A 27,825-nucleotide genomic window follows, 5' to 3' on the forward strand; every position below is an offset into this window, starting at 1 on the left:
GTTAAAGCTTTTGCAGTTCAATTTACAGAAGTGCCAACTAAAAATAGTTAACTAAAATTATTTTTCCAAACCCAATTTTATTCTAGAAGTCTATAAATTATCTGACAAATGTAAACAGATATAATTAAAACTGCACTTCTAGCTACTTAGATGCCTCACTAATATTAATGAGTTTATTCTCACAACACCCCTGTAAGGTATGGAATTATCTTCATTTTAAAGATGGGGAACCAAGACAGAGAGAGATTAAGTGATTAGCCCAAGGTCACATTGACAATCTGTAGCAGAACCAAGAACTGAACCCAAATCTCCTCACTCTAAGTTCAGTGCCCTGGCCATAAAGCCATCCTTTAATTTATTTCTGCTTGAAATTGGATGACACCTCTAACTACATTTTTTATTATTATTATTATATTCCTACATCAAGATTAAAGCACTTACGTAAACATACACACTATTATATATCTGTAAGTCTGAACTGAATTTTTAGTTTCTTATGGAGGTGGAAATGCACAGATGGAGAGCAGTACTAAACAGAACACAAAATCCCCTCCCCAAGACCCCAGAGGGTTAAACCAAGGCTCTAGCAGTGAAGAAAACAGCAACACTGGTCAAGGATAACTGAAATACATCACACAACAGAAGGGTTTTGAAGAATTTTTTTTGAAGGAGGAAAGGGAAGGAGAGACATGACTTTTTACTGAATGTGGTTCCACCCGTAAGGGGCAGCGAGGGACTCCCTACAAGCACTATTCACACATTCTACAGATCCCATTAAGAATATACATGTTAAAAAAGCCTGTGCTAGACAGCTTCACGATTAGGAAAGAATTAGAAATTCTTATCGATATTTTTTATCTTGTGATAGCATCCAAGGGTCCTAATCAGGAGCAGGCCTGCACCATGCTAGGTGCTGAACAAATACACAGAAAGACAGTCCCTGCCTGGACAAACTATTTCTAAATTGAAAAATAGACAACAAGTGAGTAACAAACACAGTAGAAGGCGGAAAGGAGAAGGTGACATGGGTAACAGTAGTATGGTCACACAGTTACATGGGTTTATTACATGCCTACATTGAGGTTTCTGTTTCATTAGAAAAGTACTCTCTTTTACAACTAAATATTCACTACCCAAAAGGCATTCAAGCAAGCCATAACAGATGGCCAGTTTCTTCTAGGGTACACACCAGATATTTAAACTTGAGAAGTCATTTAGAGGACTAGTGGTGGCCATAGGATTATTTCTGGGAGGGTATATGATGCATAACATAATTCCGGCCTTTCCCTACTTTTGAGGGCTTGATTTTGCAGCATTAATAATGTGCCTTTAATGTAGTTGTGCATACGTACGTTTCCTAGGCTTCTCTAAAAAGCAAACTGAATAAATAGAAATTCTATCATGTGGCATTATATTGAAACCCAGAAAAGATCAGCAGCAACCCTTTTGATCCACTACACCCCTGCCACTTGAGTTAACAGAGTGACTGACAGAAGTAGTAGGTTGTCATCCTCTATGTGAACCAGCTCTAGAGGGGTATGGGTCATTTTGCCAGTGGGTCTCAACTATTTGCTAACAGCAGAGGAATGATGAGACTCTGGCATCTTGGGTTCCCATTCCAGACTCTGGAGGGGGGTGTACTCTACCGGGCACAGACTCTTCTGCTCATTTCTTCCAAAGTGTGACCCGCTCTGCCCCATCCCCTCCAATCTGTCCCTGTCCTCTCTGTTCCCCACTCCTAGTTCCTTGTCCCATTTCCATTTGCCTCACCTAGTCAGTCTCACTCCCCACATCTCACACTTCTCCCACACCTGTCTCCCCCAATCCCTCTGGCTCATTGTTTCCAGCCTGCCTGTCAGCCAATCCGTTCCCCTCTCCTGTGCATCACTCCTGCCCACATTCCTCAGCCCCACTGGCTCCCGGTCTCCCTTCCCATGAACTTTGTCCAATATCAGCACCCCTCACCCCAGGCTCTTTTTTCAGTCTCTTTGCACAGCCACTCCCAGTTCTCTTCTTTTCAGCATTCCAGACCCATCAGATCTGTATCCCGTCCCCTCCACCTCCTTTCCTCACCCCCACAGGTTCCCAGTTCCTCATCCCACCACTTCCCTCACTTGCTCACAGTCTTCCCCTCCACCCACCAACTCTCAGTCCCAATTCCCTTGTCCAGCTAATGCAAGTGTCCACACCCTCTGCCCTCACAGGAGCCTCATCCCAACCTACTTCCCACCCATACACACCTTCCCATTTCTTCTCCCTCTGCATTTGAATGAGGCAGCTTTCTTCTCCATGCTGCTGTGGGCAGGGGACATGAGTACACAGGTGAGAGGCTCCCTGCTCTCAGTTCTTGTGCACAGCTCACAACTGCAATTGTGGTGAAATCATAGTCCCAGGTTGGAGCATGCCCAATGAATTCAGAATCACCAGAGAATCCAGCTGCAAAGCACTGGCATGTGTGAACTGCCATTTTCAATGGCTTATAACTTGGCCAAATTTGGGTAGATTTTCCTGGGGAAGATAAAAGGCATATATCCCTACCACAAAAGCTACCTCTCTGCCAAAATTCAAGCCGCTGCTCCAAAGCATAGGGGCACTAGAGCTTCTCAAAGACGACGTCACCAGAATTGTTTAACATGGGCAAAACTATGTGTTTTTCCCTAGCTTCATTCTCAGAAACAACAACCATGTTAGCTGAAACTTTCTCAAAAAAAGTGAGGCTGAGACAGACACCCAAAGCAAGGTCAATATCAGTCTAAATGGTTACAGTTTGGCAAAGTTATAAGTGACTGAAAATAGGGTGTTATAAAAGAAATCATCAGGCAGCTTTAATTGAGAGTGCTTCCACCCCATCTATAACAGAACACGTATTATTGTATGCTTAGGCCTTGATCCCTTCTGGAGAACTGTGCAGGCAGCCCCTGTTCCTACACAGAACACAACAGAAGTTAACTGGGATCCAAATGGGTGCAGGAGTCCATCTACAGGGAGCTCCTTGCAGGATCAGGTTCTCAGATAATAATACAAGACTCACTATGAAATAAAGATTAAAATTAATTCCTCGAATATCTTTTTTAAAATCAGTATCACTTCCAGTCAAATGAACAACTGTGTCAATGTCCTCCCACATTTGTTTGAGCCAAGTAAGTAACCTCTTTCTACAACATGAGCTGTCACAGTTCCAATGGAAGCAGAATCTCCACAAACAAATTATTTAGAAAAATGTATTGACATCTAGAGTACTAAAGAGCTAGACTGCCTCCGTTTGCATCTTACTGTGGTGCACTATCAGTATCAGCGCCTGAAGGCAGAGTTCGATTCTTGATGAGAACGGTGAGCCTATAGTTGCCAACAGAGAGGGGCAGGAGAATAAATGGGACTGAAAAAGCACTGAGAAGGAGAGGAATAAATGGCATTTGAATATTTGCATGTCTGTTTGCAAATCTGGGTAAGTTTCAATTCTTAAATTGGGAATCATTCCACAAACAACATGGCACAGATAATCTAAGTATATTTTATTATACTATTAGGCATTCCAAAAAGTAACAAAAAAGACAAAGTACGCTGATAAACAGTTTTCATTTTGGTACTGAAAATCCTGCTTCAGAAACAAGACTGCTACTGTACTCTAAAAATAAAACTACTTCCTTGTACAAGTAGTATCTTCTCTTCTAATACAAATATCATCTATTGTGCTGTCCAGCCAACAGAACCCACAACAATATATGTATGCATTACAATGCTAATACCTAGGGTTGCCACATTTGGTTGGACGTAATCCTGCAGATTTAATTGCTGGAGACTTCAGGACAATGCTGGAGGGGTGGCAACCCTAAATATCAAAAAGTTGCTGCAATTTGAAAATTAAGTGTTCAGTTCTGCAAACCTTCTCACATAAGCCTTTCCAGTGGGACTCTCTAAGTAAAAACTACTCACATGAGTAAGAGTTTGTAGGATCAGGACACAACCTCAAATATTTAGTACAAGTGGTGTATCCTCAAAACTTTCCTAGCACAAGTTAATGTTAAAGCGGATAAAATTAATACAATTCCTTCATCTCACCATGGCCAGCTGCTCTCCCCCCATACCTCCCCCCCCTCCTCCCCGCCAGCTGGGCTCCAGATGAAGCAGCTCCTGGAATTTGAAGGCTCTTCTGCTGCACAGCTAAGTCATATCAATGAACGGAATCAGACACCTGCCAATGGCAGCCTGTGGTAATGGAGCATCTTCCCTCTTTGCCAGACGTGGCCCTGGGAGGAACAAGGCACTTGGGTCTTCAGGCAGCCATGGACCTGAGGAAAACGCTACAGTTCAGCTGGCTCTATCGATAGTATGGAGAAAAAAAGAGTTAAGATTAGAAGGAAGGAGAATAAAGGAAAGCAATGTGAATATGAAGAGTGGAAAGCAGGAAGCTGAGGGAACCCAATAAAAGGCAGAATGAAATGGAAAAAATGGGAGAAACAAGATGGCAGATCTGAAGAGAAAGAGATAAAGTGAAGAAAAAGCAAGTAGAGAAAGTTTAAGAACAGCAAGTTTTATTTATGTGTTTTACTTATTCTAAATGCACCACAGTGAATACAGACACAACTTAAAAGTTACATCAAATTGGTTTAAGCCTTTATGTTCCTGGGAGCTTGCCAATATAGTCTTCTGCTATAAAGTTGGGCAACATTAATAAACTTGATATTGTTAAAAGCATTCTAGCTGTGCTCAGCCATTAGACAAAGAGTGACTATATTCTCCTCCCAATATTCTCAATTCCTCATTTCAAACTTTAATTTGCACTAATGGGCAAATGAGGCAAAAAGGCATGAATATACAAAATCTGTTAAAATTAACGTATCATGGTAATTTATCTATCAAAAGCCTTTTAAAGGTCTAAAACTAGGGCAAAGAACAAGGCCTGTACATTCAGTTAAGTCATTCAAAGTAACACTAAAATAAGGCACTAGTTCATATATTGCTGACATAATATACTGAGACTTCTGTAAGGAATTTGACTTTGTACTGCACAACATTTTGATTGAAAACCTAAAATGATACAAATTCAACACATTAAATGGATTATAAACCAGCTACCTGACAAGTCCAAAAATGCAATTATAAACAAGGAATCATCATCTGGTGTGTCTCTAGTGGGGTTCCAGAAGGTTCAGCTCTTAGCCTATGCTATTTAACACTTTTATCAATGATCTGGGGATTATAGTGGATAATCAGCTGAACATGAGCTCCCAATGCGATGCTGTGGCCGAAAGGGTTAATGCACTTCTTGGATGCATAAATATGGGAATATCAAGCAGAAGAAAGGAGGTTCTATTACTTCTGTATTAGGGACAGGTGCACCCACTGCTGGAATACTATGCCCACTTCTAGTGTCCACAATTCAAGAAGGATGTTGACAAAGTGGAGAGGGTTCAGCGAAAAGCCAAGAGAAAGATTAAAGGATTAGAAAACATGCCTTAAAATAGATTCAAAGAGCTCAATCTATATATTTAGTCAGTTGAACAAAAAGGTTATGGGTGACTTCACATCTTTATAAATACCTACTTGGGGAACAAATATTTGATAATGGGCTCTTCAATCTAGCAGACACAGATATAACAAGATCCAGTGACTGGAAGTTGAAGCTAAACAAATTCAGACTGGAAATAGGATGCAAATGTTTAAGATTGATGGTACTTAGCCATTGGATCAATTTATCAATGGTTGTGGTGGATTCGTCATCATTGGTAATTTTTAAATCAAGACTGGATTTTTTTCTAAAAGATATGTTCTAGTTCAAACAGGAAATAATTCAAGGAAATCCTACTCCTGTGTTATGCAGGAGATCACACTAGATGATCAGTGGTCCCTTCTGGGTTTATAATCTACCTATCTGTTCATGGACTTGACTCTTGTACATTTGCCAAACCAAAGATTCCTGAGAGATGGCAAGTACTTTGGAACCCATCAGGGTGCATGAGTATTTTAATTAATTCCTTCTAGTCACCATTAACTTACACTTTTCTGTGCTGATGTTGCCCATTTTACTTCACTTTGGTGGATCATTAATCTATCAACACATGAAAGAGTGGAATCCAAATGAAAAAATTTTGCCCCAATTTACATCCTGAGCAACTTCATTTAAAACAATGGTTATGCACAGGAAGAAAGCTAGGAAAAAAATCTGTCCGTCATTTCTTTTATTCTAATCTGACGTATAACTAACATTTGCTTTTATCTGTGATTCACCAGGATAGCAGGGTGATCAGTAAACTGTAAATCACTGAATAAAAGACTATTAAGGAACTTCGGTGACTACAGGATTAGAGCTATAGATTGGTTTTAATCCATGATCGTTTCAGAGTTAGAAGGAAAATGTTAGAAAAAACCAATTGTCAGCATTGAGACTAATAAACCCGGAGGTACCTCAACCTCATTATTACAATCAGTGATGTTCTAACACACAGAGGAGGGATTGAATAGTGGGGTTGGGAATATGTTAGTCAAAATTAGGGACTACTTTGAGGCACTCCAGAAGGACCAATTATATTCATATTGATAGAGCCGACAATTTTTCATATAATAGGCTCATTTCCTCAGCAACACATTCAACAAGTACGTATCACGCAATGCTCCACATGCTATCCCTAACTTTCTGTCCAATACTTAATCCAATTCCTAATAGGCAAAGCTTCAGCTACATGAAGGATCACTTTTCTGACTAACCCTGGTAATTACAAGCCAGGGATGGGATTTGGGAGGGAAGTGGAAGAGAGAAATAGTGGCACTCTTTCAATATCTGCTGACAAAATTAATTCTGCCCATTTGATACCACTCAGACTGTGCAATAATTCAAATTATTGACTCCTACATGCACCCTAGGCTCTGCTCTCCTCTCCCTGAGGAGAGTTTAGTCAAGTGCCTCAGCAATACAGTACAGGCTTTCCTGGGCTGGTCTCTGTGGCCTTAGCTCCTTCTCGTTTGCAGGGAGACAACCCAACCACTCAATCAAAAAGTCCATAGTTTATGCTGATCTGCATAATGTGATCCTTCCTCTCCTTCCTCACATTTTGAAATGAGCAGAGAAATATTTAACAATCCTGATCTGTAAGGCTGGAATTGTCAAGTAAGTATAAGGGAGTTAGGCAGCCAACGTGCATTGAAATTCAGTGGGGGCTGGCTCCCTCAGAGTCCCACTCTAAAGTATCACTCACATTGATTTAATTCCTTTTGAGAGAAATGCAGCAACTCAGCCCTCTCAGAGCTATTGTTGGAGGCAAGCTTAACAGACATTGGAAATGTGAACTGTGTAACTGGTGGAGCAAAGCTTCATTCACGCTTAGTGTCTTTTTTTTATATTTTATTTGTAAATGAAAGTTGAGATTGTGAAGAACAAAGAAGCTGGAGAGAAGCGGTGGTAGGCCATACTGCTGTATACCAGCCTAATTCAAGCCTGGTTACAGTTATCTAGATGTCAATATGGCCCCCATCACCACAGAATCCAAGCACTACCATGGCAAGAACAAGAGTGGTAGGAGCAGAGGACTGGATTGTCTCAACAGCTGACCCACAGCTGTCGAACTCCAGACATCAGGATGATTCTAGATCTCCCCAAAGGTCTTGTACCTTTTTTTGAATCTCTTTTTGCCTTTCCTCCTGCATACCTCCACCCCCAACAGCAATCCAAGAACAGCAGTAAAGGAAAGTGAGAAGTCATACTAACGTAAGTATGGAAAGGAACAAAAAAAACTCCCAAAAATGCAGGAAGAGATTGAAAATACAATCCTTCTGATTTCTTGTATGCTTATGTAATTTTTGTTCACTTAAGTCACCACTGCAATGGGCACAGATTGAAAACATCCATCAAAACTAGACAAATGGGCAACATGGAATTCAACACAGAAAAGCACAAAGCAATGCTAATTGGAAGAAACCATTTAAATTACTGGTATACCCAAATGGGTCCCAAATTAATTGCATCCTCAGGAGATAAACATAGGTATCATGGGACAGCTGAATGGTGAGTAACAGTCAAAATGTTTAATATAATAATACAGAAAATAAGCCATTATGTAAGTCAAAGATACCCTCTTCTCCTGGAATAGCGAGTCCAGTTTTGGTCACCTCATCTTAAGAGAGTCAGCAGAAATGGAATGTGTAAACAGAAGAGCCATGAAATATTGGAAAGGGAATCTTTCATGCAAAGATTAAAAGACAGTGGAATTAATAAAGTTTGGAAAGAAGACGAGTAAGAGAAAATATATTACGAATGGTATAAAAAAGGATATTTGCACACCCTTGCTTAAGCTGTCCCTTTATTAAAGGAGCACTTGAAAATGAAAGGCAACACATTTGAAAGAAAGAAGTAAACAATGACTGTGCAGCACATAATCAGCTTTTGAAATACACTGCTTAGGAACATGGAGGCAAATAGAGTAGTACAATTTTTAAAAGGATTAGGCAGTATATAAATGACATCTGCAGTTACATGAATTAAGAAAAGGCCTAGTAATCATTCTCCAGGACAAAAAATAATTACCAACAGGAAGAAAGTTCTTGCATGGCAGAGAATGGTAAAATTACGAGAATTACGGGGAGGGGGAAGGGGGGGGAGGTGACGCCTTCTTCTGAAGCATCAGTCTCCAACCTTGACTGTAGACGGACTATTGAAAGGTCACCGACCCGTACGGCAATTTATAAGATATTGGAAAGCTATAAATATTCAAACAGTAAAACAAAGGTTTATATTACTTAACTGCACAACTATTTGAAGAGAACATTTGATAAGACTTGCTAGAATTTAAGTAATAAAGTGGCATATTTTAAAACTAGACAACAAAAATATAAAAAATTACACATCTTAAAAACAGTTTTTTACTCATTTAGAAATTGTGATATTTGAGAACCATTATTAGCCTATTTTCTTTAATTTTGAAATCAATTTCCTAAGAATTTGTACAATTTGTAGAGAATATTTGTAACAATTTTGTAAGGAAAGGATTTTAAGTCAACAATGCTGGACATGTGCCACAGGTATGAGTACACCTAAAAAAAAGTTTCTGTTGAAAGCATGAGCAGTTGCCGTAAGTTAAAGAACGGGAAAAAAATCAAGCTAGCTGAAAACTGCAGAATGTTAGGAGAAAATGAGAGAACTCCTAAACTTGGGAAGGATATCTCCACACAAGAGGAAGGAATGAAGTTTTGAAGATATATCCCCTGTGCCTGGATGTTTACCACACTAATTTCTAAGATGACAACAAAGGTCACTAATATGTGTTGGAGGGGAGAGAGGAGGTTTTGTTTGCTTGTTTTAAGTGTTTTGCCATGTAAAAACTTGGTAGTTAAAGGTCTACTTTCAGTAGATCCTCCAATACCACCCCCGTCTTAGTCTGTTTTAATTACATAAGTATTTTTTTTTTCTTAGTTTAGTGGTGGGAAAAAAAAAGTTAAATCAAACATCCTTTGTTCAACCACTTCTCAGATCTTCAGAACAGCATTTAAGTAACAAAAAGTTTCCCTTACCAGCAGTAGTCTATCACCCGTCCTCTCCAAATGCTTTTGTTAGGAGTTCCACGATGCAGTTCTTAATAACTGAGACCCTATCTACAAGGGAAGTCCTGCCAATGAACTATTTTGTCTAAAATCTAAAAAAGTCTCCAAGGGCTTTTCAAACTGCGTTATCAAAAGATTAAAATATCACAGAAAATTTGGCACTGCTTGAGTTTGGGGGATTTTTTTGTTTTGTTTTTTGGTGTGTGGGGGGGACAATTGAAAAACTTTAATTGGATTTGTTTAGAGGATATGCCTCCAGCCATCAGACTGTTGGTACAGCTCATTCTATTCAAACCACTACAACAGCTGACGAGGCTCCTAGGACATAGTTTCATGTGCATGCATGAGCCCTGATGTTATCTGTATGGCTACACACATATAGGATATTATGCTTCTGACCAAACCCTTCCTTGTATTTACAGTGAGCAGCTTTGAGCTCAACATTTTTATATGAGTAAGCACACAATACAAGACATAAAAAAACCGCATCATTGATAGAGTGGGCTATCTTTGCTCCACAAAAATGTTATAAAAAAAGTTAATCAATGCCATGGCACACCAGATTAAAAACCCATTAGACCTTGTAGTAAGGTAAACAGGAGTTGGCTTGATCAATGCGTGGCAAGAGAGATCTCAAAGGTGCTGCAAAAACTGCTTTGTAACCTTTTGAAATTATGAACACCACTCTTCCTTATGAGTCAGAAATAAACCAGCATGGTCTTAAAGGACTCTGTGCTTACTGGAAGTGCACATAAAACATATAAAAAGTCAAGTTACTAATCATAATCTATTCTAAAGGAACACCAAACAGTACGGGCATTAATTTGGTTCCCTAACTGAATGTATGTAATTACAGTCTACCTACTTAAATCTAAGAATAAGAAACAATAGGTGGATATAACAGACAGGCAGAGTACAATATAACAAGGAGAATTCTCATCAGCAAGAAAAGCAGGGGTCACAGAACACCACTTGCCTTACTATAGTCAAGAGAGACAAGGTGGGTGAGATAATATCTTTTATTGGACCAACTTTTGTGGGTAAAAGAGACAAGTTTTTGAGCTTACGCAAAGCTCTTTCTTCAGGTCTGAGAAAGATAATCAGCATCTCACAGCTAAATACAAGATGGAACAAATAAGGAGTTAACACATGTTGCAAGAGACCATTCAAGGCAAAGTGGACAATTAACACCTCTACAGTCATAGGACAAAGAAGGGTTGTTAGGTTACAGATTGTTCTAACCCTAAAATAACTATAAAAAACCCTGATGACTGCCAGGCAGCACAAAAACAAGAAGTGGAACCAACTACAACTCCATAACCGCAGAACATCACCTCCAACCATGACACTGGGATCCAGCACATGGACACTACTTTACATTCTATCATCATCTTATCAAGACTATCCCTAAGCAGAGTCCCACCACAGAACCCGATACCATAATTAATATATGGAGAAGTAGAAGAATTCTTTCACCAAATCTACCTCAAAAGAATCCCTTCACAATGTTGGCGGCAGTGATCCCTCAGGTCGAGGATGATCTCTTTCACTGGTTTTATTTTACATGGGTCTTCTGTTGACTGAGGAGGATCCTTAAGCCGCAGACTCATTGGCAGACGCTGAAGATGGTGTAGGAAGGCAGGGTAGGGCCACAATTCCTGCATGACAGTTGTCTATACTTTCTTTTCTCTCGTTTTTTTGAAACCAGGGCAAGATGATTTTCCTCAAAAGTGGCCTTTCCTTCTCTGACAAATCTTCATCAGTTAGCCCTATCTTGGCTACTGTCTCCCAGTGTGCGGTGTCGATAGCACATCTCTTGATGTTTATCTTGAGTGTGTTTTTGAAGCATTTCTTTTGGCCTCCCCGTTTCCTTTCTCCTTTGGTGAGTTGGGCGTACAGCAATTGTTTTAATAGGCGTGCATTAGGCATGCACACAGTGCCCGTTCCACCTCAGTTGGTGCTGGATAATCAGGGCCTCAACACTGAAGATATTGGCCTCCATGTGAACACGAACATTAGTGCAACGATCCTCCCACTTTATGTTGAAGATCTTCCGAAGAAGGTGCTGGTTTTCCAGGTGTTTTCTGTAGGTCACCCCAGTCTCACAGCTGTAGAGGAGACTTGGAATTACCACTTTTATAAACTAAAAGTCTAGCGTGTGTTCTGTTGTTGTGGTTATTGAACACCTAGCGAGACAGTCTGCCAAAGGCAGAGCTGGCACAGTGGATTCTGTGCTGAATCTCAATGTCTAATGATTGCCCTCAGAGAGATGGCTGCCAAGGCAGGAAAAATGTTCTAAACTTTCCAGTTCTTCTCTATCAATATAGATCTTTCTTGCTGGGTCTGATGATTGATTGCGAGCAGACTGGTGGAGAACTTTTGTTTTGTCGATAGTCAGCGTTAGCCCTAAGCTTTTGTAAGCTTCTGAGAAGCAGTTAAGGGCTGTTTATAGATCCTCCTTTGAGTGTGTAACTACAGCACAATCATCTGTGTACCGAAATTCAGTTATTGTTGCCTATGTTACTTGAGTTCTGGTACAGAGGCAAGAGAGGTTGAAGAGGTTGCCATCAGTCCGATATTAGATGCCAATGCCCCATGGCAGACCATTTTGGATTAGTGTTTTCAGAGCTGCTAGGAAAATGGAGAAGAGAGTAGGTGCCAGTATACAGCCTTGCTTTACACCAGTTCGGATGACAAAGGGCTCAGGGATAGAGCCACTGCCCAGGATGGAGGCAGTAATCCGGTCATGCAGGAGTCTTAAAATAGTGGACAAGCCAAACTTTGATGTGATTTTCCACAAAGCCCCACAGTTGACAGAGTCGAAGGCTTTGGTCATATCAAAGAAGGCCATATACAAGTCCTGGTGTTCACATTTTTCCTGGATTTGCCTGTCTGCGAAAATCCTTCACAACAAAGACACCACCACCCACAACTACCATGTCCCCACCAACAGTCCTAAGAAAAAAAGAACCATTGACTGAACACCCCACAGCGGACAAAACCACACACTTGATCATTACATTGACTGCGTCAGGAAAAAAAAAAAAAAAAAAAAAAAATCAACTGTGAAATCCTTAAACATCACAGCCACCAGAACCTCTCCATTACCAAGCGGACAGCGGGACAGCCCAGAAATCCAACCACCACACACTGATCAAGACAGCACACAAAGATCATCATCATGGTCCTCAGCTGTGACAACTATGTTCATGACGCCAACTAACAACTCTTCGACACCACCAACCATAAAGAACTCAAAGAAGATCCCACACCACAATTCACCCAGGAATTTAAATTGGCCCCCGCCACCAACACAGCCACCGGAAGGGGGCTCCAGACCGCCCCCAACACAGCCGCCGGCACTTGGAGAGGGGTGGGGGTAAGATTGGGCATGGCCCTTTGTTAAGACTGCCAACCCTTGACTTACTATATGCTTCCCAAGATACACTGCACAGCTGCAGTACTTGAGTGTAGACGCTCACTACAACAACAGATGGGGTTCTTAATTTACCTCCCTGAGAAGTGGTAGCTAGGTCAAAAGAAGAATTCTTCCATTGATCTAGCACTGTCTACACCGAGGGGTTAGGTTGGCTTTTTCACACCCAAGTGACTTAGCTGGATATAACTTTTTGGCATAAACCTGGCCTTACTGAAGAAATATCAGACTCATAGAAACCATCCTCAAACCACTCACCACACAAAGGGCCAGTTTCCTCAAGGACAGAAACAACTTCCTCTAGAAAGTCTCTTGGAGAGACCAGATAATTCAGCTCTGCTTAGGGATAGTCTTGATATTGATAGAATGTAAAGTAGCGTCCATGTGCTGCGTCCCAGCGTCATGGTTGAAAGTGATGTTCTGCAGTTACGGAGTTGTAGTCGGTTCCACTTCTTGTTTTTGTGCTGCATGGTAGTCATCAGGGTTTTTTTATAGTTATTTTAGGGTTAGAACAATCTGTAACGTAACAACCCTTCTTTGTCCTATGACTGTAGAAGTGTTAATTGACCATTTTGCCTTGAAAGGACACTTTCACGAAAGCTTATGCCTGCTGAAATTAAGTTTGTTAGTCTTTAAAGTGCTACAGAACTCTCGTTGTTTTTGCTGTATACAGACTAACATGGCTAACCCTCTGGAACTTTTTTGGACTGCCTGATTATCCTTTTATACTTCACTTGGCATAGTTTATGCTCTTTCTATTTTCCGCAGTAGGATTTGACTTCCAATTTTTAAAGGATGTCTTTTTGCTTCTAACTGTCTCTTTTACTCTGTTTAGTCATGGTGGCATTTTTTTGGTCCTCTTACTGTTTTGGGGTTTTTTTTTAATTTGAGGTATACATTTGGTTTGAGTTGCTATTATGGTGCTTTTAAATAGTTTCCAAGCTACTTGCAGGCATTTCACTCTTGTGACTATTCCTTTTAATCTCCATTGAAATTTTAATTTTCATGAAAGAAAGAAAAAGAAAAGAAGTCTTATCAGCAATTACTGCCTGATCCTGCACCTGCTGAAGACACAGAATTCCAGTGGGCATTCTACATGCAGGACAGATGGAGAATTGGGTACATAAAACAAAACCTTTATCAAGTTATAATTATTAAAAATTATTACACAACAGAATCATGGAAGAGTGAAAGGAAAAAACATAAGGACCAAAGGACAGACAGACTATAGAAATATTTACAAACACAGTCTTATGAAACTATATTGCATAAGAACCATACAGCATCTTTTCCAAATAAAAAGAAGCCTATTTTTGAACTTCTCCATTAAATGACTTTGAAATAGCTGTCAGAGCCTACAGCTAATTTAAAATCTTTTTTCTCTTTTAAACTAAGGAGGCTTGATTATATGACAGTCATATATGAACTCCAAACTGCATATGGTAAGACCTCAATACTGAAGTATATAAAAGAAAGGCATGCACTGAAACCTGGATTCCACATGCCCCTTGGCTTTGTAGCCACTCTCTTATTGGACCCGTCAATTTCCGCACAGCCCTTGCCTAAGACATCCCAAAAGAAAAGCTGTTTCAAAAACCTCCCTCCACCCTTCTCAAACCTTCTCCAAGCAACACTCCTTTAGTACAAATGTCTAACCTAGAATTTTTGCTTTGACTTGAAGTAGAGTTGATCACCAATGCTATTTCCACAGGGTCAGTATCAATGGATGTCCACTGTACTGTATGAGAAAGGTGTTGCTGGTTTATATGTTCAAGAAACTTCAGATCTAGGACTAGAGGTCATCTTCTCCCCATGTCCATTATACTTATCACAAGAAGCTGAAATTACTGTGATGTTTCATCTTCAGAAGTAACATGCTCTTCTAGTGCCAAAAGGTGCAAAGTCAGTCCATAGCATTATAAACTTAAAATAAAATATTTTTTTTAACTGCGCATTAGCTCTTACAAAAAAGATTGTTTTTAACATCTTGATTTTTGTTACAAGTTCCAGAGCAAATAATTAAATTAAAATAAAGAGGGCAAAAGGGACTCATAGAAAGACACTTCTAAACTGAGTAATGCCTCTTTATAGAAATTTAAGGATGTTGCCATTTACAATTCTGCAGTGTTTCTTCTTTAGATAAACACCCTTAAATATCATTAGTTATTCCCATAATGTAGAATAAGTATTTGGATAAGGCATACAATTTATAAGAACTATTCAAATTCAGGATCTTCCAGCTACATTTTGAAAGGAGTTAGGATTATAATGTGTAACAGCAAACAAAGCTTAACGCTTTAGTCAACTAACCAACCCTTAACAATAAGAATGACCTAAGAGTTTAATGAATACATGGAAATTTTACAAGTACACCAGCTAAGTTTTAACAAAGCCCTCTACTCAATACCCATTTTATCATTTCCCATCTTGGGCTTTCTGTTATAATGCAGGCTTTTGTTTCTGTGCTTAGGCTTAAGGAAGACCATTGTATCCAACATACACCAAACCAAAACTGTGTTTATATTTGTAAAGTATATTCTTTGTATAATTACACTTTTCTGTAGGCCGCAATAGAGATTGCTATGTTTGTAGTGAAAATACATGCTACATCCAAGAAAGATAATGTTATATCCTATATTACATTCAAAACCATACACATCAGTATAACTAAACAAAGTTCTATAAATAATACTGTATTCCAAAACCCATTTCTAGTGTATCTGACTGCATATTTCAGTTTCAAATAGTTTCACTGTTAGCTATAACTGTAACTAATAATAACTTGATAACATTTGTTAGAAAAGAAGCTTGGGAAAAAACAAGAAGCATTTTATCAATATCAACTGATGAAGTATCTAATTATCAACGGCACTTCTTGAACTCTCAAGATTTTTACTATTTTAAATTGCAGAGTCACACACTAACACTAATCTGTGTTTGAGAAATCAAAACTAAGAAATTCCTAAAGTTAGATTGTTCCCAAATGCTCATATGTAAAGGTAATATTTATTACTGGACCAACTTCTGCTGGTGAGACAAGCTTTCGAGCTTGACGAAAGCTCTCTTACCCACAGTAGTTGGTCCATTAAAGATATTACCTCACCAACCTTGTCTCTAATATCCTGGGACTGACAACTGCATGGAGATATGTAGTCTTTTCTATTCCTCTCTTCCCTATTAAATGCATTATTCTCTACTATCAGGTATGAAGTGTGTCATGGGATCAGCGTTAACCTTTGCACTTTGATTGTGATTTCTTAACTATGCAGTAAAGACGGTTTTTCCTGTAACTTTCCTGGAGCTGTTTAAAAAAAAAAAACACACACACACACACACACACACACACACACAATCCCCCTCCTCCCCAGTTTTTTTTAACTTGTAGAGCCTATGAGCACTGCTTGCTTTGCCAGTGGAGCTTATGTTTCTTAAATTGCAACTGTACAATTAAAAATTGTAATGGTTATCTTTGATAAGTGACTAAGTCAGCAGAGAGATGTCAAGCTTTTTCCTCTCCTCTAATGCACATCTGGGCTTGCCAGCTTCATATGTTCCTAATTTTAAAACTACAGAACTGGGTTTGTACCAATCTGACTTTTTTTTTTAATGTTATTTTTACAGAACAAAACAAGTATTAAATTTGTAGTTCAGCTGTGTAAGTTATCCAACTTAAACATTACTGACAGGTAATAAGAGTATATTAAGAAATCATAGCAAAGATATAGGCCCATTACTAAATGGAGATATAAAATTGTTAATAACGATGCAAAAAAAGGTACAACTATTCAATAAATATTTCTGTTCTGTATTCGGAAAGAAGCAGAATGATGAAGTATTTTCCAGTCCATTAGTAACCAAGGAAGTTAGACTAATCTACTAGGAATAAACATTTTTAAATCAGCAGGCATGGATAACCGGCATCCGTGGACCCTAAAGGAGCTGGCAAAAGAGAGGTCTAGATCACTGGTAATCGTTTTTAATAAATCTTGGAATACCAGCAAAATTCCAGAAGACTGGAAGGGTGCTAATGTTCTAAAAACTCAATATTCTAAAAGGGCAAGTAGGATGACCCTGGAACTACTGGCAAGTTAGCTTGCCATCAAGCCAGGACAAATTATAAAAGATTATATGGGATTCAATTAATAAAGAATTAAAGGACAGGAGTATAATTAATGCCAGTCAACGTGGTTTTATGGAAAATAGATCATGTCAAGCATACCTGAAAAACCTGAAAGAAGGGTTATTGTGAAAACACAACAGAACATGAGCTACTAGAACAATGAGGTGGCTAAAAGGGCTCGTGCAATCTTTGGATGTACAGAGGAGTAGTAAGCAGGAACGGAGATGATTTCACCTGTGTATGCAGCATTGGTGAGACCAATAATAGAATGCTGCGTAGAGTTCATTTGTCCACATTTTAAACACATTGCTGAAAAATTAGAGTGGGTGAAAAGAAGAGTGACAAAAATGATGAAAGGACTGGAGGAAAATGCCTTACAGTGAGACTTAGAGATGGCTTGATTACCATGTCTAAGTACTTTCAGGGGGAGAAAACACTGGGTTCTGAAAAACTCTTTAATCTAGCAGAGAAAGGCATAACAAGAACCAATGGCTGAAAGCTGAAGCCAGACAAATTCAAACTGGAAATAAGGCACAAGAAGTTTTTAACTGCAAGGGTGATTAACCACTGAGCAGTAGATTCTCCATCTCTGTCTTTCTGGACGATATGACTCAGCCAAACACTAGTTAATAGGCTCAATACAGAGGTAACTGGATGAAATGTAACGGCCTGTGATATACAGAATGTCAGACTAAATGATCTTCTGGCCTTAAACCCTAAGAATTTATGAACCTATGATATACTGAGAAGTTTTCATGCCCATTCATCTCAGAGAGCCAACAAGATACCATTTGTGACAGTGATGCTTTTAGTTTTTGTATGAAATGATCTACTAGGAAATTAATTTAAGATAATCAGTTAATTTTAATTTTTGCTTGCCATTGACCTAGTCTGGATTCACACCAACGATCTAGTGGTGAAAAGCCTCCTTCCTAGATGTCAAAACAAGCTCAAGGTACCAGTTCAAAAATCAGACTATGCCTTAATGGTCTATAGCCATACCCTCATTTGCATGTCAAGCTAAACTACTGAGGGCATCTCTACACTAAAAATGTAAGTCGACCTATGTTAGGTCAACTTACGCCACCGTGGTAATTACTGCAGGGTTCATCTCCGCTCTGCCCTTCTTCTGTCAGTGGTGCGTGTCCTCACCAAGAATCTTCCACTGACATAAGAGGGGCAGCAAAGAGCTGAGAGTCAGTGCTCTCAGCTCTGTGCACAGCTCCCCAGGAGCTGGGCTGCCCCCTGGGCTCTCGGCACCCCACCGGGAGCATGGCAGTCACCAAGTGGGAACCCAAGAGCCATGGGGTGGGGGGAGAGCCAGCCATGCTCCTGGTGGGGAGGGTAGCCATGAAGGGAGCTCGGCGGGCACAACCTGGCTCTAAGCAGGGAGTGGGAAACTAGGAGTCTCAGGGTAGCTCCCAGGAGGGATTAGGGAGCCTTGGGCAGCACCCAGGTGCACTCAAAGTGTCACAGCTAAATACAAGATCAAACAGTTTCACATAAGTAGTTAGCACATATTCTAAGGGGCCATTCAAAGTGAAGTACTTTAGCCCCTATTTGTATCTACATGCTTCCACTGGAATATATACATAAACTCATGTTGGAAGCTATTTTACTTATTTAAATATTGGTGCTCTTACGTGCAAGAGAGCAATTAGAGAGATAAGGTGGGTGAGGTAATATCTTTTATTGGACCAACTTCTGTTGGTGAGAGACAAGCCTTAGAGTTCACACAGAGCTCTTCTCCAGGTCAGAAGTAGAAGAACTCCGTGTAAGCTCGAAAGCTTGTCTCTCTTCCCAACGAAAGTTAGTCCAATAAAAGTTATTACCTCACCCAACTTGTCTCTCTAATACTCTGGGATCAACATGTCTATAACAACACTGCATACAAGAGAGCAACTGTCTTTTTGAAAGACGTGTCCCCAATATTTAGAAAGGCTGTTAATTTTCTAGCTTTAAAATTAAGTTTAGTATAAAGCAGGAAAACTGAAAATACACAACTGACTGTAAAAGGATTTTTAAGAAAATGTCACTAGGTAATATACTAAGTGACGTACTTCCAAGCGAATGTTTAATTTAAAATTATCTTGATAAAACAAAAATTTTAGACCAACTAGTTGCAGATCAACAGTAGTATCACAGCCACACAAGTCATTATTAAAAATAATCTAAAAATAACTTCCAGTTTCCAGAGAGTAGGGAATACTACAAAATTACACGCACATGCATGCACACCCCCCTCCAGCACCACCCCTACCACTTTCCATAGGCTAGGGCAGGTGACAATGTTTCCAAAGTAAATGCTAAGTACCCAACCACTGCTATATGGTCCATCTATGGCATCAGTAGTCAGAATGTGAAGATTTACATCCACCTTAGTATCAGCCAGGAGAGTCTTTCCAGAATAAATAAGACGCTGGCTGTCCTTGCCCCTTTTTCTGCAACAAAGACAAACATCTATTGAAAAAAATACATTCTGAAAATTCCAATAGTTGTGGTCCTTGTCTCATAGCATTTGTAACAAATGTCACCAACTGCCTTCAATAAGTTGTGCTCACAACTGTATCCATTGTTGAGGCATCAAGAAATTTAAGATAAAATCTCCCTGAAGGGATATCTATCTCTGTATGTACTACTCACCCAGTGTACTATTATTTGGTAACCTGTGCATAGACTAACCACAAAGTCTGACTCAAGTCTTTTTGAGTCAATCTTACAAATCATTTCCAAGAATGTATACCTTTTTGTTTACAAGAAGTGATGAGAAAGAAAGCCATCTATGCCCTCTACCGGGCACCCATGCTGTAGAATGAAAATATCACAAGTGGCAGCTAGTTAATATCAAATACTAAGAAAGCAATCACATGAGAAACCTTGGGTCACTGGCAGCAATCATTACAACAAACACCAGCCAGTGATCTCTTAGTCTGTACTATGGAACCAATCTTGTGTTGAAACCACCATAGGATACACATCTGTAGTGGAATAAAAGACCCATAGCATGGCCGCAGCTGGCTCAGGTCAGCTGACTGAGGCTCACAGAGCTCATGCTGCAGGGCTGAAAACTGCTGTGTAGATGTCTGGGCTCTACTGAAGCCAGAGCTCTGGGACACTATGGAGGGGAGAGGGTGAGGAAATCCCAGAGCCCAGGCTGCAGCCCAACCCCAAATATCTACAGAGCAATTTTACTGCCCTGCAACCTGAGCCCTGTGAGCCTGAAACAGCTGACTCAAGGCAGCCACAGGTGTTTAACTGCTGTGTAGAGGTACCCTATAAGGTAAACCAAAGACACTGCTAAAAATAAAACTGGTTTGTAAGTTTCTAAAGTACACTGGCACTGTTTTAAAAACATTAATTAGTGCTGTAGTCCAATAAGATTTGAGACAAAATTAGCACTTCCATGAGATCTTGAGATATGTGAACCATAGACATCTTGATTTCTCTATCCCAGTAAAGAACCATCACAATTACCAAATGCAATGGTCTGAAAGAATTATTCCATTGTAACACAGTTTATTTTATAAACTGACATACATCAACATATTTTATTGTTTGGAGTGCAGGAGTTGGGTTTTTATTATACAGTCAACTAAACAAAAAAAAAAGTAGAAGTGATGCAGAAATACTTCATTTTTAGACATACTCATCTGATCCCACAAATGAAAAGATAAACTAGTAACTGGAATCAGTTGAAAGAATACTGATAAAAACAAATGAACTGACTTGTTAGATTAATACAAGTCTATAAAACAAATGGACTGACTTGTTAGACTTATACAGGAAGTGTGTTCAAAGTCTGGGGCAATTTAGATCATGAATTACGTAACACAATGATGACAAGTGCAGACAGTGTAAAAGATGTAGATAACATCAAGTAATGGGATTAGATATTTGGGGAGGTTTATTTTCAATCCTGAAAAGAAAACAGAATTATGCTAGTGATTATTTCAGAGATGTCTAGTTTGTCATTGTGTTTATAATAGCAAGTCACTGTCAGTGTACAAGCTGTCGTCGATCACAGTCTATCATTTTGAGAACCTGAAGTTTACTCATTGGACAGATTCTGAGCTCAGTTACTCTGGTATAAATCTGAAGGGAAACCAATGGATTCACATTAGTTTCAACAAAATAACCCAACCAAATGGCTCAAAAATGTTTTGTTTTTTTAAAAAGTCTAGAGGGTGCAGCAACCCCAAACCTTCCTTAGCCATCTATATACTGAAGGCAGGAAAAGATGACCTCTCAAAGAAGTATGCACCCAGGAACTGACAGAAGTTTTAAAACAGTTTGTATACATTTACTGGTACCAGGGGAGATTTAATCCTCCCTCCCATGTTTGTGTTCTCTTTTCTAGGGTACTTGTGATGTCACTCTTAGAAATAAAGATCTCCATAGCTCAGATTTTTCAGGAATTTAGGGAGGTGCGCTAGTTTTGTTAAAATACAGTAAAGCCTCACTAATCTGCACCCATCAGAGGACCCAGCATGAATTAATAAGGTTTCAAACTGGCAAATAAATTGAAGAGTCCATATAAACCATCAGGAACAATAATTGATAACTGTAGTTTTGCTGTTGACATTTAGATCATAAACTCCAACGGGAGGAAAGAACATGGTTTCCTATATGTTCTGTATAATATTTCAGTACTAGTAAATGTAATGTATATTCTCTAAATGATGAAGTCATGGTACTATAATACACAGCCACACAACAGCATTCAAATCTGAGAGATGAGTAAAAGAAATTTTTTCACAGATTACAGTATCTGTAATAGGTTTTACTGTATAGTGTTGATTGTGATTTTAAACATGCACTATTTTTCTGTTCTGGAATCCTGAAAACAAGTTTTTAACCTTAGTAAATCGTCTTAAATTTGCCATTAAAAGAATGTTTTACCTACTCAAACCAAGGTAATCTAAACTTAAGTATCTGAAAGATAACTCAATACCATGAATAGTGGGGCATGTTCACCTTAATTAAGACTGTAAACTCTTTGTGGCAGGAGCTGTCTTTTCGCTATGTGCCTAGCACACTAGGCCCTCAATACAAATAAAATGCATTAAGGGAATCAGTGATAACTTCTCATTTTTAACATCTGTAAACCGTTATTTTATTGAATGTTAGGAATTAAAAAAACCTATACAAACTTATTAACTTAAGTTATACACAATTTATGTGCTTGTTAGCTGAAGCTACTCCCTTTGTCTTTCACCATCACTACGTTAAACTTTAAATATAAGCCAACTATGTAAAAAAGCCACTGAAACACCAGTGTATAAATTAGCTGAGAGATTGCTGCTGAAGGGGATTTACTTACCTCAAAAATTTATGTGGCTATGACCATATAATTTAGCCTCACAACAGCCCCGTGGGGGGGAGGAGGGTGTAATAGCCTCGTTTCACAGATGGGGAAACTGAGGAAAAGGTAACTTGTACATGTTCATATTGCAAGTTTCTGACAGGGACAGCAAGAGAACCCTGATTAGAACCTGCTCCTAAGGTCCTGGCTGCACTTCTGATGTATGCATACCTCATTCATGGCCCCACAAAGTGGTGAGACCACCTCGTCAACCTCCTCCTGGTGCTAGCCAAAGTTACCATCTGTAACACCAGGGACAGGATGTTGGCTGTGGAGTTGCTCTGCAACCATGGGGCCTATTTCCCTTCCTCTGTCCATTCATGATCCGGGCAGAGTTCCTCTGGGCTGCGTCTGACTCCCTAGGCACCTTTACGGAGCAATCGGCGATGTCTGGGGTTCTCTGTTTGGTGTCACCTTCAGATTTGCTACATTTGACTCTTTGACCCCACACCCGTTCCTGTTTTTTCATTTGTTGTCCCCCATACTTAGTTGAGTCCCGGACCCAGTAGCTCCTCCCCGGAGGCTGAGGATGGGGCCTTCAGCTGTGGGCGAGCTTGCGCCCACACACTTCCCAATAGAACTCGCCGTCCTGAAATTTACCCTCCGTGCCACTACATTCCTGTCAAGGTTCAAGCCATGGTCAATCTAGCTGCTTTCGAGTCATTCAGAATAGTTCCACAAACCTGGATTTACTTCAGAAGTTAAGTAACGTTCTCCCTTTTTGACCCAAGCGGCTGGTTGAAGTCCTTGAGGCCTTGGGATGTTGCAATTGGCAGTAGAAATTGATGAATTTTCTTTGATGCAATCTTGTTTGTTTACAAGGAACATACAAAGTACTGGTTCGCGGAACACAGGAGGAAACGAAAACAAAAGTAGCAGTTTTTTAGCTTACAGCCCCAAGGTTCGCTCTCTAGCTTTTTCCAGGATCACATTGTGCTTGCAAGGCTGCTGCTGCTTGGCTGGTGCACACACACCGTCTCTCTCTGTCTCTCTCACACACTCACCTCCATCTTTAGAGGTTTTTAAGCTGCGGCTTGACAAAACCCTCGCTGGGATTATTTAGCTGAGGTTAGTCCTGCTTCGAGCAGGGGGCTGGACTAGATGACCTCCTGAGGTCCCTTTCAACTCTGATTCTATGACAACTCTTTTGGTACAAAAAAAAAAAAACCAATACATCCCTAATCAAAAGTTTAGACTTAGCCTTGGTTTGCTAGACAGCCAACAAGAAGAATTCCCTCATGGTGTGACCTGTACCTAAGAGGTCTGGCCACCTCTAATCCAAATGTCTCAAATTAGATCCCTGTGCTAGGCTGTATCCAATCATTGAATTTTGTTTGGTAATACACTTAAGTAAGCAGAAGCTATCCTCCACCTTTTAACAAAAATCAGACTCCTATTTCCAAAATACTGTAAAGTCCAATTTAGAACATGACTTTCACATTGGGGAAACATTAAAATGATACAGAGATTTTAAAAAATCCATCTATCTTTCTTGTTTTTTCTAAATATGAAGTTCCCCTGTCCCTCCTGAAACTCATTTTTCCCACCTGCTTGACTGTTGTACAGCAATAATACTGAATTTCTGTCACCACAATCATTTCAATAGCAATACACCTGCCAGTAACAGGGTATTATGAGCTTGATTTTCAGCACCCATAGATTCTGTTCAAGTCAAAGTGCTTGAACACCCATTAGGAAGTCAGACCTTAAGTTTTCAATTTAGATCAAGGAAAAGGTTAATTTCCATTGAAAGAAAAATGCTTAACAATACAATGACAGCAAGCAGTATTCAAAAAAAGGCAGACAAGCAAGCAACGTAACAGTAATCTGCTTAAACCTTCTTTTCCGGTATTCAAACTGAGTGCATATGATCCTCCTGAACCAAGATAAGGTAAGAAATAAGACACGTCTAGCTTGTGCATTTTTTTAAAATAACAATCCGATCAATTAATTCATTGTTTTTGGTTATTTTACCAAACAAATCACAAAAAATAAAGATTCACCAGAATACCATATATTATTCCATCCAATTTTAAAACAACATGGTAATCATTAACCTAACACTTATCTGTAATGCCTTTTGATCCTACCATAAATGGAGACTAATAAAAAATAAGACACCTGCAGAAAGGAGGGAAATGGTTCTTCTGGGGACACTTGCAGAAGAGAATGTTCCAAGTCAGAACATCCTCTCTCAATTTATACTCATTCCATAAAAGATAAAAACGTCATGCTTTTCTGATACAGTAATCTGTGTTCTTAAAAAAAACACTGAGAAAACATCTATTTTTTCAGAGTCATGCAGCCACTGACAAATTGTGATCTTTTTGTATGTAGAGAAGGAAGGTTCAAAGGGAAAAAGAATTAAGAGTCATGCAAACAGTTTTAAAATAAGTGAATGAATCGAAGTAACAAGAGTAACTGCCAAAAACATATTCTGAACCCAAGTTTATATTAAAACAGTGGAGGAGAGGAATTCTGTACATAATGCTTTGATCCAGATTTTTAAAGCTATTTCAACATTGCTGCACTCAGGTCCCAATGCCAAAATGATTTGGGAACCTAAATTTCATTTTCCTAAGGGATTTAGGCACTTAGGAGTCTAAATTTCATCAACAATGGGATTTAGACTCCTAAGTGCCTAAAACCCTTGAAAATGAGTTTTAGGTTCCTAAATCAGTTTGGTATTACAATGCTGAGTCCAGCAACACCTACCTACCTTTAAAAATCTGTGCCTTTTTATTCAAGTCATTTTCATAATTCCCCCCAGCTGCTGAGTCATGTACACTCTGTTACTAAATGTTATCTTTCCTCTCCTGTGGTAAAAGGCTGGAGTTGAGTTTCAGTTAGGGACTGGGCTATTTCAGAGTTGCGAGCAAAATATAACCATGGACTAGCATCTACTGAACCTTATTCTCTGACATGTAAGTTACGTAATAAAGGAAGTAGCGTTTCCTCAATGAAACTCTTTTTATTTTTATCTTACTGTACAACAACGTGAAACAGGAAACACTTGAGCGTACAATTTTAAACATTTAGACTAACAATTATCTAGGAAAGACTATGAGGTAATGAGCTACAAAATCAATCAGGTTTTTTTTGGGGGGGAGGGCAGTTGGGGGGGGGGGGGGAAGGAAGGAGGGTTATTTAAACTTTTAAGACCTACCATGCCAAGTGCATATATAGATTCATGCACTATTTAAATTGTATGCCTTATTTTCAAGAGTGGAAGAATATATAGCATACTTATTTGTACCACAGTACTGCCAAAAGGCCTAAACCATCTCAAGGACCGGTCGTACTAGCCACCACACACATCTGTAGCAAAAGACAGTCACTGTCCCAAAGAGAGCACAAGATAAGGCCCTGATCCTCAAAATACTTAGGTCCAGTCTATGCTTAAAAATTAGATCAACCTACCTATTTTGAGACCTGAGCACTGCAGTTAGGTTGACCTGACCACAGGAGTGGACACAGCTAGGTCAATGGAAGAAATCTTCCGTCAACCTATCATCTCTCAGAGAGATGGATTAACTACATCAACATAAAAACCCCTTCCATCAATGTAGAAAGCATCTACACTACCGCACTACAACAGCACAGCTGCAGCTCCATACCTATGTCGCTGTAGTGACTGTAGTGTAGGTATGCCTGTACACGCATACTTAATTGACTGCTGGGTGTAGTTCATGTTTGCATGATTGTGGCCTCAGACTGCTTTAAAGAGTGTAGTGTATACTTAAGCAGTAGCTTCATAATGTGTGTGTTGGGGTGGGATGTCGGAAAGGAATCAAACCTAATCATGGAAATGAAAGTAAATCTTTAGAAAATTCTTCCTGAAACTTTTGATTTCAGGGAAATTGCTTTTGCTTTAAGAAGTGCCTCCCTTTACAGTGTATTCAAGAATGTATTTTTCTTATTTTTCTCTAACAAAGAGACAAACAGATTGAAATCATGGCATGTCTACACTAAAAACTGAAGTCAACCTATGTTAGGTCAACTTAGAGCCACCACAGTAATTACTGCAGTGGTTCACATCCAACTGCCCTTCTGTCAGAGGAGCACATCCTTAACAAGAGTGCTTTCACCAACTTAAGAGGGGCAGTGTGGAGGGCTGAGAGCCTGGGCGCTCAACTCCGCACACAGCTCCCCACTAGGAGCCAGGCTGTTCCCAGGCTCCTGGCTCCCTGCTTCCCACCAGGAGCACGGTAGCTGCCCAAAGACCTCCCAGCAGGGCGCTGGGAGCCTCAGGGTAGTCGGGCTCCTGGTGGGCAGCCTTGGTGCAGCTGGGCTCCCAGTGGGGAATGGGGAGCCTCAGCATCCAGGAACCACCTGGCTGGGCACAGGGAGCCCAGGCAGCTCCCAAGCCCCCAACAGTGAGTGAGAAAGCAGGAGCCTGGTGGGCAGCATCCAGGCTCTAGCTGGAGCCTCCCACCCACCCTGCTTTCTTCTTAAATTTCAGGGCTCCATGCTAGAGCCATGAAATTGACAAGAATGAGAGCCATCAGTCCCTGTAAATAACCCACAGCATTCACACAGACACTATGTCATCCTAATTACACCAACATACACCCTACACCTCTCGGGGAGGTGGAATTATGTAGCGTAGTAGGGCACTTACATCGGCAGGAGCAAGGCTGTAGTGTGTAAACTGACATAATTAGGTCAACAAAAGCTATTTTATGTCAACCTAACACTGCAGCATAGACCAAGCCTTAGTAAACAAAGCTTTAGAACACTTCCCCCTGGGTTTTCTTTAGATCTGTTAAGGCACAGTTGAATTCAGTGCTTCTAGTGGTAACAGTGTATGTCAACTTCCTAAAATGAACTTTAGCCAAGCAAAAGTGTAAAATATAACTTCTCAGCCTCTCCTAAGTCATGTGCTCCAGCCCTCCGCTGGACTCTTTCCAATTTGTTCACATCCTTTCTGTAGTAGGGGGCCCAAAACTGGACAAAGTACTCCAAATGAGACCTCTCCAGTGCTGAATAGAGGGGAATAATCACTTCCATCAATCTGCTGGCAATGCTCCTACTAATACAGCCCAATATGCCATTAGCCTTCTTGGAAACAAAGACACATGGTTGACTCATATCCAGCTTCTTGTCCACTGTAATCCCCAGGTCTTTTTCTGCCATACTGCTGCCTAGCAGTCGGTCCCCAGTCTGTAGCACTGCATGGGATTCTTCTGCTCTGCACTTGTCCTTGTTGAACCTCATCAGATTTCTTTGGCCCAATCCTCTAATTTGTCTAAGTCATTCTGTATTCTATCCCTGCCCTCCAGTGTACCTACCACTTCCCCCAGTTTAGTGTCATCTGCACACTTGTTGAGGGTGCAATCCACCCCATCCCTCCAGATCGTTAATGAAGATGTTGAA

At 39.9% G+C, this 27,825-nt stretch overlaps 1 protein-coding gene across 5 annotated transcripts in view; it reads right to left on the reverse strand.

Moving 5' to 3' along the window:
- The window catches only part of ATP13A3 (ATPase 13A3), a 107,383-nt gene that overhangs the window by 71,975 nt on the left and 7,583 nt on the right, over positions 1–27,825 (reverse strand). The gene's annotated exons all lie outside the window — the stretch shown is intronic.

Source organism: Emydura macquarii, unplaced genomic scaffold (genome assembly GCF_026122565.2).
Source record: "Emydura macquarii macquarii isolate MOO-44397 ecotype Brisbane River unplaced genomic scaffold, CSIRO-AGI_Emac_v2 contig_729, whole genome shotgun sequence".
Lineage (NCBI taxonomy): Eukaryota > Metazoa > Chordata > Testudines > Chelidae > Emydura > Emydura macquarii.